Source organism: Trachemys scripta, chromosome 10, assembly GCF_013100865.1.
Source record: "Trachemys scripta elegans isolate TJP31775 chromosome 10, CAS_Tse_1.0, whole genome shotgun sequence".
NCBI lineage: Eukaryota > Metazoa > Chordata > Testudines > Emydidae > Trachemys > Trachemys scripta.
The window spans coordinates 55,667,397-55,682,543 of record NC_048307.1 but is presented as its reverse complement, the minus strand read 5'-3'; the positions used below and the strand labels follow the sequence as shown (position 1 = coordinate 55,682,543).

The 15,147-nt window shown below is 39.9% G+C and overlaps 1 protein-coding gene across 7 annotated transcripts in view; it reads right to left on the bottom strand.

The window, feature by feature from the left end:
• APBA2 (amyloid beta precursor protein binding family A member 2) overlaps positions 1–15,147 on the bottom strand; it is a 322,283-nt gene that overhangs the window by 258,610 nt on the left and 48,526 nt on the right. For 5 of the 7 annotated variants that reach the window (XM_034784918.1, XM_034784917.1, XM_034784914.1 and 2 more), the window contains exon 2: positions 11,868–11,957. The exons of 1 other annotated variant lie outside the window; for it this stretch is intronic. The gene's annotated coding sequence lies outside the window, so the exon portion shown is untranslated. Of the gene's footprint in view, positions 1–11,867; positions 11,958–14,566; positions 14,687–15,147 lie in introns of all 7 variants that reach the window. One more of the 7 variants, XM_034784916.1, reaches the window with a different exon arrangement.

The following is a 15,147-nucleotide window of genomic DNA, read 5'->3' as shown; positions in this document are numbered from 1 at the left end:
GAAAATTCTTTACCATCTATAATTACATCATCTATGGTTACCATAAATGAAAGAAGTCAGCAAAAAGACATTTGCCACCATGTTTCAATTTGTTTAATTTGGGCATTTGCCAGCACTTTGTACAGTCAATTTCTTTCTCACAGACAGGACTTTAATAAACAAGCCGGATAACAGAAGGGGTTTTGTCCATTTCTTTTTTTTAAGATTCAGGACATTCTAAAGCGTGTCCTGTCCAAAACTAGAATTTTTTTAAGTTAACATTCTAATTCACTGTTTTCCTTTAAGATGCCCAACTTTTCATAATAAATGCACCAGAATTATTAGCCCACTTCTTGAAAAGGCTATGAAGAGACATGGAATGAATATGGTATAGCGCTGATGGACAATACCCTGGATACTGATGCTTTCTATTGAAGTGATTTGACAGACCCCTAAGGTCAGACTTAATTGAGCTTGCTTTGATAATCTGGTTCCACAGAATACTAAACACATTCTCTTCACTTATCAAGATGCATTTGTTGTACAATAGGATTCCAAACTATGTGATTCATACTGTACTATATTGTATAACCACCATACATTATTTTATTGCAAACTGCTTGAAGAAATTAACTCATCTTAATTATACTGACATCACAGGTCCTTTACACAGTGGAACTGAGGAGTACTAACAAACCTAGCTGCAGTGAGAAACAATCCTGGGGCTCCGTGTCAAAGGAGGCACAGTTAGCTGTTGTACCACTGCACCATACTGCAGCAATTTCTGAAATCTAAGTCACAGAACTATGTATGCACTCTGAATGAATAAACAGCACTCCTAGGTAAGCATTTGCTGAAGTGCTGGCAGGTTCCCTGGCAAAACTGACCTGATCGATAACTTTACAGATTCCAGCCAAACCAACCTCAAGAAAGTGTGGTTGTTAAGGTCAAGGAGGAAGCAATACTCCCTTAACTTTTGGGGCACAAAATTAAAAGAGTTGATAGAATCATAGGACTGGAAGGAACCTCGAAAGGTCATCTAGTCCAGTCCCCTGCACTCATGGCAGGACTAAGTATTATCTAAACCATTCTTGACAGGTGTTTATCTAACCTGCTCTTAAAAATCTCCAATAATGTGTAGTGTGCTGTCTCTCCAAAGAAAGCTGCTAATCTTATAGATTCATAGATTCTTAGGCCAGAAGGGACCAATACGATCATCTAGCCTGACCTCCTGTACAGCACAGGCCTTAGACCGTCCCCAACATAAACATTCTTGGGGCTCTTCTCTGAACCTTCTCCAATTTATCAACATTCTTCTTACACTGTGGTCACCAGAACTGGACACTCTATTCCAGCAACTTTCACACCAGTGCCAAATACAGAGGTAAAATAACCTCTCTACTCCTACTCAAGAGACCCCAGTTTATGGAACCCAGGATCACATTAGTTCTTTTGGCCACAGCATCACACTGAGCTCATGTTCAGCTGATTATCCACCTTGACACCCAAATATTTGTCAGAGTCACTACTTCCCAGGATAGAGTCCCCCATCCTGTAAGTATAGCCTACATTCTTTGTTACTAGATGGATACATTTAGGCATATTAAAACGCATATTGTTTGCTTGCACCCAATTAACAAAGCAATCCAAATCGTTCTGAATCAGTGACACAGGGGTGAAGTAGGAGGGAAGAACCTAAATAATGGACTAAAGGTATGGTTACATATAAAGAAAAGAAAGCAACTATGTCAAAAACTAGACAAGAGGGCTATAACTCTACAAAGAAACTCAGAAACACAAAACCTAGAGAATATTGAGCAAAATGGCAGTGTTAAGAAATGTTTGATCATAAACCACTCTCTCAATAATGGTTCTAGGGCCAGACAATATGTAGATAAACAGATAGAAGTTCACAGTAGAGTCTATTTTTAGGACTGACCAATGAGTTACAGAATGGAAGAGATTTGAAGGGGAGGGGTGGTGGTGGTGGGGAAATCTACCAATTGTTCTGTTAAACCTAGAGGAGTCAGAACCAAAACCTTGGTCTAAACTCCTTTGAATTCCAGGAGGCTCTGAGTTTGGAGACATTTCTGGGACAGACCAATTTTTTCCCCGACCCTCCAATTTTCTTCCAGGTCAGGAAAAACTCCTTTCTAGTTCCAATTTAGATTTAGCTTAAATCTCACGAAAACCACCATCAGCAACATTTCTCATGAGATTTTGCCCATTCTAAGGCAGCATATGAATTTTATTCAAAAGAATTACCATCTGAGAATGAACATTTCTCAAAGTAGCTCTGCTTGGTGGCACACAAGTTCCACTGGTCATGTAATGCCAAGTGCCTTCAGAACCCTCATCTTCCATTATCCTGAGGGGAAGATGGTCAGCACCTTGCCAAATAAATTCACTTTCATGCATAAAAACATGCCTTAATTTTTGTAAGCAGAAGCGTAAGATCAGCCTGATGAAGTGTCATGTGCAGGCACCCCTTTTTTCCCCCAGTTATTGAACATTATGATATGCTTCATCTTCACTGTGGGTGACTAGATGTCCTGACTTTTTAGGGACAGTCCCAATATTTGGGGCTTTGACTTATATAGGTGCCTATTACCCCCGTCCCGGTTTTTCACACTTGCTATCTGGTCACCCTGTCTTCATTCCAAAACTGGATTTCAGCTGTACACCAAAAAGGTTTTCCGTGAGGAATACACAACACTTTTGGCACTCATTTCCTCCTACTCTAGAAATTTTGTGTGAACCATTAAGATATGTTACTTCATCCTCTGTGTAATAACTGGCATGTATGTGAAAGGACCTGTATTAAATCTTCATTAAACTACAGCAATAAAGAGGATGACAATTAGTTTAATAGCACCAACTTGTATGAGTTTTACCAGACAAAGAGGGAAATATTTCATGGCAGCTTAAATCCAAAGCAATTTCTTCTTAAGGAAAGAGCTCAAGATTTGTAATTTCCATCTTAAAACTTTGTGCTATTCAGTCCCTGTATGTTAAACTTCTTTGTTCAGTTACTTGTATTCAGGACATGAACAGCTTTCTTCCTGCTAGTGCACGCAATTCAACATCAATTCATCCTTTGATTTCTGAAAGAAGGGTTTGGAGAAACTCAGGATAACAGAGTTGCTTAATTTGTATGCTAATATATGATGATTTCATTGAAAGTACTGTGCTTGGAGATCCCAGGTGCTAAATAAAACAAAGCATCTAAACTTTCATTGTGCAAAATTAGCACGTATTCTTCATTTTCTTCAAAACAACAAAAACACATCAGATAAACGCAAACATATTAGATATGTGAAAAGAAGGGCACTGGTTTCTCATTTTGCAACTGTGCTGGAATGATTAATTAGCTAATGTCTGTATAGTGTTATGAAGAACCTCTATTATTACTGTATCATCATCACTTATTAAGGGTCAGACGCTTCCATCTATAATGTAGCAAAGGCTGAAGAAGTCTATAGTAAGTGAATGCTCAATGGCACAGTATATTTACACAATACATTTGCAACTTATCAAAAACAGACTCACTTACCCGGAAGCACCATGGAAAAAGTGAACCCGCACCAAGTTATGATCTCTGCTTCCCTCACCCCAAAAACTGACAGTAATAAGTAAAGGAGAGAATTAATCACTACTTCTGTTGCAAAAGGCAACAGTGAGTTACTGCATGCAAATCTCTTTGAGGAGTCCTGTTCACGCAACTGATGGTGGAAAGCCAGTGCAAGTTGGAAAGACAGATACTGGGGGAGGGGGAGGGTTGGTATGTGGTGCTGAGCAGAAGCACATTAGGCCTATAATACATGGAATTCCCTATCACTTTATGTCTTCAACAGAGTAGCCTGTGATTTTTCAGACTATACCCATAATTTTTGGCAGCAACTGGCCTGGCCCAATGACAGCACAGAATGGGGCAACTCAGCTTCGGAGCTTCTGCTAGTATGCACTTTTACCACATAAGCACTTGATTCACATGTGGTTATCCCTGGCAAAGTGGCATACGGTCCTAAAGTGTAGCATGTGGTTTGGAAAACAGAGAGAGACACAAGGTGGGTGAGGTAATATCTTGTATTGGACCAACTTCAGTTGGTGAAAAAGATAAGCTATTGAGCCACTAGAGTTCTTCCTCAGGAAAACAATCATTGTGACCTAAAGAGATACAAAGTGACATGACTGTATTTCATTTTAACTGTCAACTTATATTTATAAATATAAGCTAATTCAGGTAAATAAATGTGCTTCATTCCTTTGCTCTTAAAGGAATAAAGCCAGACTCTTATCTTAGTTACACCAAAGTAGGTCCAGAGTAACTAGTGAAATTAATAGTTACTTTAGATTTACACTAATGTGAAATCAGAATCTGGCTCACAGAAGCCAAAAAGGTGCATGATTTCATTAAGGTCTCAACATAGTTGTTTCCTTTATCCCTTTATATTTCTATAAGGGGCATTTTAAACACAGTTATGGTAATATATACTGTATGTAATAAGCTAAGAAAGGCATGCAGTGAATAGGAAAGTTGAGTTTTCAATATAGTTGTATGCAACAATAATGAACAGTAGAAACAAAAAGCAATTTAAAATATTCTGACACTTATTTTGTCCATTAGGATGCATGCTGGCAATGTGGCAAGTTATATTTTATCCACAGTTAAGATACCCACTATACCATTTGACTGGATACTCATTCCAAATTGTAAATTAGCGTAACTTTAACAGTAGTGAAACGCTGATCAAATGATTAAGTTAAATTCAGATTATGATACTTGGCTATTTAAAATTACAACACAGGTGGCACACTACTCAGAATGCTCAGCTCCCTTCTAGCCCCCTCACTCCCTGATAAACAAGCTATTTTGATAATGTCCTGTCAGGTATCAAACTGTCATGACTTCATCATAGCACCTTACACCTTTACTTTCTCCTAACCATATAAGTTATGTTTTTTAGGGTTTTTTCCTTATAAAATACATGAAGGTTCTTAAAGACACTGGTGACGTAACAGCAGCAACATGCGCCTAAGATATTGCAATAATCCAATTTTCCCCACTTGCATGTGGTCTCAGCTTTCTGGGAATAGACAGAAATTCAAAGCAGCCCAATTCTACTGTTAATCTATAAAAGTTAAGAGTTTAAAAAAACCCTTAGGGGATTCACATTACACTTACTTTGGTATAGAGTGTGGCCTTTAGCTAAAGTTTACAGCAAGAGCTGCCCCAATGCTGGCCCTCAAAAAACCAACACTCCCCCAAGCTCCTTAGTGCACATGGCCCTTGAGATAAAGCAGCCTACTCTCTGGTGCACCCACCAGGCTGGTAGAGAGAAAGGTTGGCCATACTTCTTCCCCGCCTCTTTTGGGGAAGTTTGTGTCACCCTCTCTCCCCTGCCACACCAGCTGCATGGTAGGCTGAATATTCAGGGTACAGCTCCCCAGTGGCCTCTGAAATACAAATAGTAATGTACTAAAAATGGCCCTTCATATGAATACATAGTTGAACTGAAAATGTAATTTAAAAAAATTGACAAAGACTGCTTAGCACTTCTCAGCACCCAGCTACTGCACGGATGATGCTGTAGAACTGAAATTGGATATAATAATTGGGGATGAAGAAGTAGGTGAGAAATGACAGATAATAGCTATCAAGTGAGCTAAAAAAATAAAAACTAAACAAGAAACACCCACACACATATATTACCAAACAGTAAGTAAACATATCCAGACTCTGCATGTTGTGTGTGAGAAATTAAATTGTAAAAATTCAAATGCATGTAATTCTCTATCAGTTTTAAGTAGATCTGAATACATAATCAGTTGTTTTATAGCTTGTTAGGATTACCATGAGATGGCTCTTGAAATCCCTTCAAAAAAAATGTTCCAATTTGCCTCTAATCCAAATTACTTTAGGTCACTGCAGATTTTAAGCAGCTAACCACAGATATTTCAGTTTCATTATTTCAGCTTGGAACCATAATGACAGGAGTTATCTATTCTTGTTTTTTATTCCCCTCTCTATTCTCTTCCAACCAGAGCCTAAAAGCATCACTAACCTCTGGAGAAGGAACTTCATTCCCAGTCTGGGGTCCAAACATTTTACAGATCAGCACAGGAAGGTTAAAGCATGAGTAGCCTATACAAATAAAATGTTCTCACTTCATTAATGAAGGGCCTAATCCTAAAAATCCTTCCTTACTCTCATTGGTAGTCCCACTTTACCCATATGAACAATTCATTTGAAGGCAACAAAACTGCTCAAAGGAATATGGATTAGCCACTCAGCCAGTACCAGGACCAAAGATTTTTAATCCTAAAACGTTTGTTCACATCTTGAGAAAGATTTCCCCTCCATCCAGACACACAGGTCTGACAGGTTTTTGCAAGAAAATAAAACAGCTACTGCTTTGCCCACAGAATGACTGAATATCAATAGCGATAGACCTACAAATAAAACGCTGGCAACAATTCACTAAATTATACCCCCTTGTAAATCCTGTGCAGTGCTGAAATAGGCTTGGCTGTCTTATCACTATTGTGCAGGTCTGCAAATGTGCATCAGATTTGATTGTATTGCATGACAAATGAGAAAGCTATCTCAGGCTGCCGGGCAGCCCGAGAGACTATAGCAGTGTGCATACAGCATAACCTGTACCTATATCCTTCCAAAATTGTAATTTCCTAGAAGCTATCTGGTTTGTTCAGGACAAACACGGTAAAACACAAAAGTTATTTTTCTTCTTTCATACAAATTTAGCCAAATTTAGGTCTTTTCTCAAAATTCAGTGTCCCTGAAATCCTGCCATCACCCAGGGCAATGGGTTATATGACCCAATAAAGATACTATCCAGCACCAATAATTTTACAATTCTGAGGAATGCTTAACACAAGCCAGAAACTAAGACAAGAAGTATAGGCAACCATTAAAAAGTGGCAGGAATTAAATAAATTGAAAGTCTACCCACAGAAACAGAGAATCAGCAATAGCTAGGACTGTGAAGATATTTGCAACACATCAACCCAAGAAAGGCAATTTCAGGTTTTAGAACAAAATAATGAGTGTTTTAGCAAAAGCAACAAGGGTATGACAAAGGATATGCAAAAATCTTAATGGTCCCATGTGAATACATGGGGGGGAAAATGTAAACAGATGGAACTAGTGATCTGTAAGATAAACAGAGTCAAAAGAACAGGAGTACTTGTGGCACCTTAGAGACTAACAAATTTATTAGAGCATAAGCTTTCGTGGGCTACAGCCCACTTCTCGGATGCATATATACAGTCAAAAGAGAAGAAACACAAACACCAACAAGTGGTGTAGGCACCTAAATAACTCCTACAACTAACAGAAAATATGGATACACACATGAAGGCAAGAAAGTAATAATATTTTCAGTACTTTATTCAAGAGTCGAAGGCTAGGTCAGACTAGATTATCATAATGGTCCCTTCTTGCCTTAGAATCTATGACTCTATGAAAGGCAGTTCAGAAAAAAAGGAAGTCTTCCCTTAACCAAATCCTCTTTGAAAAGTCCTCTTTACACAAACCACTCAGAAGAACAGAAGGCAACAGATTTTAAAAAGCCTGTAGCTCTCATCCACTTTCCACATGAAAGATATTTAAGAAGTTTCTATTCAGAGGCAATAAAAACAAATCTCGTGTTCTTAGGATAAAAGTGAGAAGGGGGGAACTAACATGGCAGGTTTCCGTAAACCTGCTTTTATTTTGCATGGCTTGTTCCCTTTAGAAGTGTGAAGATGACTCAGTGTTAACAATACTGGGCCCAATTCAGATTTCACTATTACACTGGTGAAGCCCAATTGACTTCAGTGATTATGAATCCCAATTTACACAGGTAAGAGAGAGAAGAATCATGCAGCATTATCTATCAAGTAATCTGCACTTCAAATCAGTAATCGGGGCAAAATCTTGTCCTTTCTGAGGGTATGCTGATGGCTGCCAGGGAGCCTCTGCTCTTCCCAATACACCCATGCAGCATCTGGGTGGATATCCTGCAAACAAATGATGCAGGCTAGGGACTACTAATTTGTTTGATGGCATGTCTCCACTGGATGAGGGGGCACATTAGCCTAGATGCATAAAAGTAGTTAAGCATTTTGACACTAAGCATCAAACACCTAGAAAATCACTTTCCCCTCACGCAGGGCCTCAGAACCCAGTCTCCAGGCCAAAAGAACAGGAGTACTTGTGGCACCTTTGTTAGTCTCTAAGGTGCCACAAGTACTCCTGTTCTTTTTGCGGATACAGACTAACACGGCTGCTACTCTGATCTCCAGGCCAAACGTCTACAATGCTGTTTTTAGCCCCATAGTGTGAACCCTGCAAACCCGAATCAGTGGATCCAGTCTCAGGCTGCGTCTACACTACCCGCCTGAATCGGCGGGTAGAAATCGACCTCTCGGGGATCGATATATCGCGTCCCGTTGGGACGCGACAATCGATCCCCGAATCGACGCTCTTACTCCACCAGCGGAGGTGGGAGTAAGCGCCGTTGACGGGAAGCCGCAGAGGTCGATTTTGTCGCCGTCCTCACAGCGGGGTAAGTCGGCTGCGATATGTCGAATTCAGCTACGCTATTCACGTAGCTGAATTTGCATATCTTAAATTGCCCCCCCCCATAGTGTAGATGTAGTCTCAGATTCACTGCTGCATTGTTGATTTTTGCTGCGTAGACGTACCCTTTGACCGTGATTCACAAAAGTTCAGCATGATAGAGCTGAGTGAGTTTAAGCACATACAGGGTTCAGTAGAATTTTGTGCCTTGCTGTAGTTCTGAAACTGGCACATAGGCACCTAAAACAGGGACTTAGGCACCTCACTCCTTTTGTGCATCCATGCCTTGGAGTCTAGGAATAAGGAAGCTGATTGTGGAGCTATGGCGCACAGGACTCGGTGAGAAGCTGTCAAATTTTTCCATAGCACTCTCTATTACAGCAGCCATGTCTGACAGGTAGGTATTTTTTATTAATTAGTTTCCCCCATGTCACCACACACCTCCCAACCAAGCTCAAAGCCAGCCTCATCCAGCCATGTCCTTAACACAACTGTTTTGCAACAACAGTAGCACTTATTTTACAAAGGCACTCCTCTCTATCCTGCGACAGAGAAGTATGACACGTTTTGAGTCAGGCTGCATCTGGCCCTATGCTGGTCTGTAGGAGTACGTTGAAGAGAACAAGGAGTCTGACAGCTAAGAGGCACACTCTCAGCCCTTTTCTTCAGGGAATTCAAGGATGGCTTGAGGGTGGGGCTGAAAGTGGCATCAGATGAGTAAGTGGGTCAGGGAAGAACTATTATTCCTTGCCTCATGCTGCACAATTCAAAGCTTGTAGCAACAGCTGCTCTGACCTATGATCCAAGAGAACCACAGGAACGGTCTGCCTCAAGAATTACACCACTGTCCCTGAGAATTAAATTTGAGCCAATAGAATAGCATCAGGCGCAAAAGAGGGCAAACAGGCAGTGTGGGTAAAAACTGGGTGTAGCCAACAGCAGGCTTCCTTATGCAGTTTTGGCAAGTCTTGTGATATTATCAAAGTCTCACACTATCCGCTGGGTTGGTTTTTAAATCCACAGCTCCCGGAGTGTCATAATTACACGAGAATCTCACCTTTCATTAAAAAGGGAAATTGCTAGCTCTCATGGTGCAGAGAAAAGCTTTAAAAACAGAGGAACCCTAATGGGTCATAAACCAGAAAACAAATGGAAGGAACCCAAAATTATTTTTAGAAATCTCATGTTTTTTTAATGTTTTAGATCGGCAACACTGAAGCCCGTCCTTTAGTGCATAGCAGCTATTTTGTTGGAAAGTATTTACTTCCAGTCCAATTACAGGAGTACCTGGAGAGACATATCTGAAGCAGCTGGTGGTGAGCAGCATGAGAAACAGAGTAGCCATTTGCTCAGGTGCAGCTCTTTGCCTTGCACACACGCACACACACACCACACACAAACACCTCTCCCATATTTTTAACTAGTGGCCTTAGGAAACCACGCATTTGTGTTTATTTCTATTTCATCTGATAACTGCATATCAGGATGGTTATTGAAATTTCTGAGCATTTCCCCCCAATATTGTCCTGAAGGCTTTTCCCAAGAGGCAGGAGCTAATTATTGGCAGAGATACTTATTTGATACAGTTTCTACATAACTTAGAGAAGAGTATTTAGTTCAGTTATAGTATTTACTCATTGGCTGTGGTTACTGTACACTCTTTCCTGTCCTTTATTCAGAAAAACAAAGGAAAGTTTGGCTTGTGTTGTTTTAAATCAGTAAGAGTTGGAAATATTCTAACAAGATATGACAGATTGCAGCAAAACCAACCCTTGAGAGGTTTTATTTCCCTTTGCCAAACTTTTAAAGAGACATAAAGTAAATATCTGTGCCACGCATAAAAGTTTAATTAGCTAAATTAATGTATTGCTACTGTTTAATGGTGTTAATTTTTTTGCCCGTAAATGAATGAATTTTACCAGCACCAAAACACCTTCCAGGTGAAACAGCAAAATGTGGTCAGCAGTGCATTAATGCCTCCACTTCATTATATCTATGAACATGATGCACGCTTGATTATAATCAAATCAGTAAGCTAGCCTCTTGCTTCTCACTGCAAAATGAGATAAATTAACTACGAGCTACAACCATGGATGGAATATTAATGTATACAATGCCCTGAGGATACCCCTCTATGTAGTACAACATGCCTTATGAAAAAGTTCTAGTTCCAAGCTTTGAGATTATGATGCAAAACTGAGCAATTCCAAACAGGGTGAATTCAGTGAGACACTCTACACTAAAACTGAACATATTTCCAGATAGTACATTTGGTAGACACCATTGAGATGTATGTAATCTTTACCCCAGGCTACTCTAAACCCAAACACAAACAAACAAACAAAGATTAGTGACTGGATCTGTGTAATCTGCTGGCCCTGCTTCCAGACCTCCTTTCACACTGGGAACTTATGGAGATGGTGCACAAGGACAGCTCCTGGACATTCCAGGAGTGAAGATCACCTGCACACCTGTTCTCCTCTTCCTGGAACCCCCATGCAGTGGCACTATTCTGGTTCACAGCCTTCCAGGATCGTATAAGATGGAGAGAGCATGGCAATGGGACATAGGGGGCTGTACCATAAAATATTTATATTCTTGGGGCATTACAAATAAAAAATGCCTACATGCTTTGAAACTGCAATATGTTGCAAGTTATAACATACTCTACAGTCCTGGTTTAATAGCAAAGGAAGTGACATTAAGCTTGAAAAGGGAAACTGCAGCTTTCATCAGCTCTTCACAGCCTGATGAAAACTGAGCACAGCATGTGCCCTGACTAAAACCATAGGGCACTGAGGTCTTATAAAAATCAGGATTGTGTGACATTCCTGGGTTGCTTTTTGGCAGTCCACAGCATCCGAGCACAGAATGAGCAACCAAAGACTTTTGGTCATTTGATTACAAACCAACTGAATTCTGAGCCTCACATCAATCTAGAGTAGCTCATGCAGCACTTGAAACACAGCCTACTATAGTACTTGCCAAATAGAATAGGAGAAAAATACAAGGGAAAAAAATGACATTTTCAAATTTCTAAGAGGTTATCACTATTAACAAGATCTCTGTCTTAGGCATTTCTATGTTTCCCATCACCCTGGAATCTGAGCACTGCAGTGGAGTGCAAATAAAATAAATGTAAAGCTTTAACTACAAAGGAATTGGTGATGTCCTTTTAAAAACAGCATAAAGATTTGGCTAAATCAGACAGGGAATTTCACACAAGATTCTCAAGTTTTGATTTCATCTTCTACTCTTGCATTTTAATGATTTAAGCATCCTGCATTACAAGGTTTTCACTTACTGCATGGGAAGTCTTGGAGAGCTCCTCTCTGGAACCAGCAATTCCAGCTCCAGTATAATCTGATAGGAAGCAACTGAACAGACGAGGCCCCTGGCAAAGAAAAAAAAATTAAAGTGTAAACACCAGCTCTTGCATCTATTACACTGAGGAATATACTCCTAAGAGAAATGTTAGAAGTCTCATCATTTGACTGTTAAAACTAGACTACAATGAATAAACCACTAATATATCAGAGTACACTGTAAGGTGTTACACCTGCAAACATACTCGCTAAGTACATTGCATCCTCCTCTAGTAGCTTGTTTGCACAGAGAATAAGACCCCGTTACTGCTTCTAACATCATATTTCAAGTAGCTGAGGGCTTTTATGATGAAGGTCCTAGTCCTATCCTTGCTGACAACATGTTAGGGTTTGAGGGCTCATTATACAAAAAGACCAACTAGAAAATGTAATAGTACTTTTTCATTTTTAACTATTAGAATTCTGTGAAGATCAAGCATTTGTCTCTCATTCACCCTTAATTCTACACCCACTACTACAGTACCTAAACGCCAGGCACACAGAAAATCCAAATCCACAAACTGGTCAACAAATGGAATAAAAGAAGACATCACTCTTCAAGAACCACAGCCAAACTCAGGGAGAGAACCAAGGTCACTCCTTGCCAAGCCATTGGGGTAGCTTTAGCTATTTTATTTAAATAAAGAATTGAAAAAAAAAATTGGGCCTATAATATATAAAATGCATATAATGTTGGTTGTATGAACACTGTCACAGCCCATTTGAGATAAAATGTATGGCATTAAGAATATGGTAATTGCAGGATGTTTCAAACATTCAGCTCTCTATGAAAAGCTGAGTGTCTGAAGATGAGGATTTATAAATTGCAAATAAAAGAACCCGTCCCTAGTGATATCAAGCAAATGAGCAGCATGTTGACAGATATTAAATCCTACTGCCTAAATAATCCCCTTAAACCTGTATCCGTGAAACCCAACAGTGAATTTACAAAATTTATCCATCCCTCATGTTCAATATAAAATAATTTAACTAAAAAAAACAAAGGGTGAGGAACAGGGTGGCCAATAGGTTTCCATCCAAGGGGTCTGCGGACCACAGGTTAAAAACCACCGTTCTATGTAGCTCAAAAAGCAAAATTAAAAGAAATAGTTGATACTGCAGTCTTTCAGGGAAAAAAATGAGGGGAAAAATATAATGCCACATTTGCTATGACAATGGTAGATTATATTAAATTGGACAATCTATGACAATCATTTAAAAGACAAACAGATTACGACAGACAGGACAGACAAATGCTAGGGGAAAGAGGTATACTTAGATTGTAAGTAGGGTTCTCGATTAATCGCAATTAACTCATGCGATTAACTAAAAAAAATTAATTGCTATTAAAAATGGCAATTCGTTTTTTTAATCACACTGCTAAACAATAGAATACCAATTGAAATGTATTAAATATTTTTGGATGTTTTTCTACATTTTCAAATATATTTATTTCAATTACAATGCAGAATACAAAGTGTACAGTGCTCACTTTATATTATAATTTTATTACAAATATTTGCACTGTAAAAATGATAAACAAAAGAAATAGTATTTTTCAATTCACCTCATACAAGTACTGTAGTGCAATCTCTTTATCGTGAAAGTGCAACTTACAAATGTAGTTTATTTTGTTACATAACTGCACTCAAAAACAAAACAAAACAATGTTTCAGAGCCTACAAGTCCCTCAGTCCTACTTCTTGTTCAGCCAATCGCCAAGAGAAATAAGTTTGTTTACATTTATAGGAGGTAATGCTGTCCACTTCTTATTTACAATGTCACGTGAAAGTGAGAACAGGTATTTGCATGGTACTTTTGTAGCTGCCATTGCAAGGTATTTACATGCCAGATATGCTAAACATTCTTATGCCTCTTCATGCATCAACCACCATTCCAGAGGACATGTGTCCACGCTGATGATGGGTTTTGCTAGATAACAATCCAAAGCAGTGTGGACCGACGCTGCCTTATCTGTATTGTAATTGAAATCAATATTTGAAAATTTAGAAAACATCTAAAAATATTTAAATACATGGTTTTCTATTATTGTTTAACTGCGCGATTAATTGCAATTTTTTTAATTGTGTGATTAATTGCGATTAATATTTTTAATCGCTTGACAGCCCAATTGTAAGCTCTTCAGGGCTTGATTGTCTACTACTCTGTATCCATGCAGTACCTAGCACTGAAGGCCCATTCTTGATTGGTCCCTAGGCTTTACCATAATAAATTTTATTATTAATAATGCACAATTCAATGCAACATTCAATATTCATTTTGTGAAGGTTAATTACATGGTATTGTTTGTATTTGCAATATATGTATGTAACTTTAGTGCCCTCATGGCCAAGATGGAGTCTGCTCTGCAGGCAGCTTGGGCCAAGAAAAGGCCCCTGCAGGAACGCAGCAGGGAAGTCCCTTCCATCCCCGGGCACCTGTTCCAAACCCCCCAGAGTGAACACACACACTGGAAGACTCCAATGAATACAGGAGAGGGAAATATTTATTTACCGAGGGATGAAAGGCGAAAGACAACAGGGGAAATATAGAGGGAGGTTGCATTCAACACAAGGCCCCACAGGCCCAGTGGTAGCACAGTCTGAAAGGACAGACACCAAGCTATGTGTCTACACACCGAGTTCAGGAGTCCTAGGCAAAGTTCCAGTCCAGTGGTGAGTCTTGGGTGCTCCTGGTCATCTTTGGCACCAGTAAATTTTCGCCAGCAAACCCCTCCGGTGTCCTCTTCTGCCGTTCTCTGCAAAGCCACACAGAGTGACAACCTCCCCACTCAACTAGCTAACAGCCTCCATCCTTATTCCTGATGTGAAGTCACAAATCCCACTACTCACGGCCCCATACAGCTCTGGGCAGCAATGATACTGTGTCCAGCTCGAGTTTGTCTTTCTCGGGCGATTCCTCCCTGGCACAGTGCTCCTCCTGGCTCCTGTCCTAGGGTGTCCCCAATCGGCCACTCTGTCCCTCCCAGGCTTCAGACAGGTTCTTTGCTGCTTCACACTGTGAGGGCTTGCTTGCTGCAACCCTTCTCTCTGGAGCTCCAGACACACACATCCTGTTGCTCTTCCGTCTCTCTCTGCCCCCCCCCCCGCCCACACTCCACCCCCAAAACAGCACTTCCTCCTCCTGGAACAATCAGCCCCCCTCAGGAAAAAGAGTTCAAGGGAACATTCCCTCTAAATCCCAAATGTAAAATTGGAA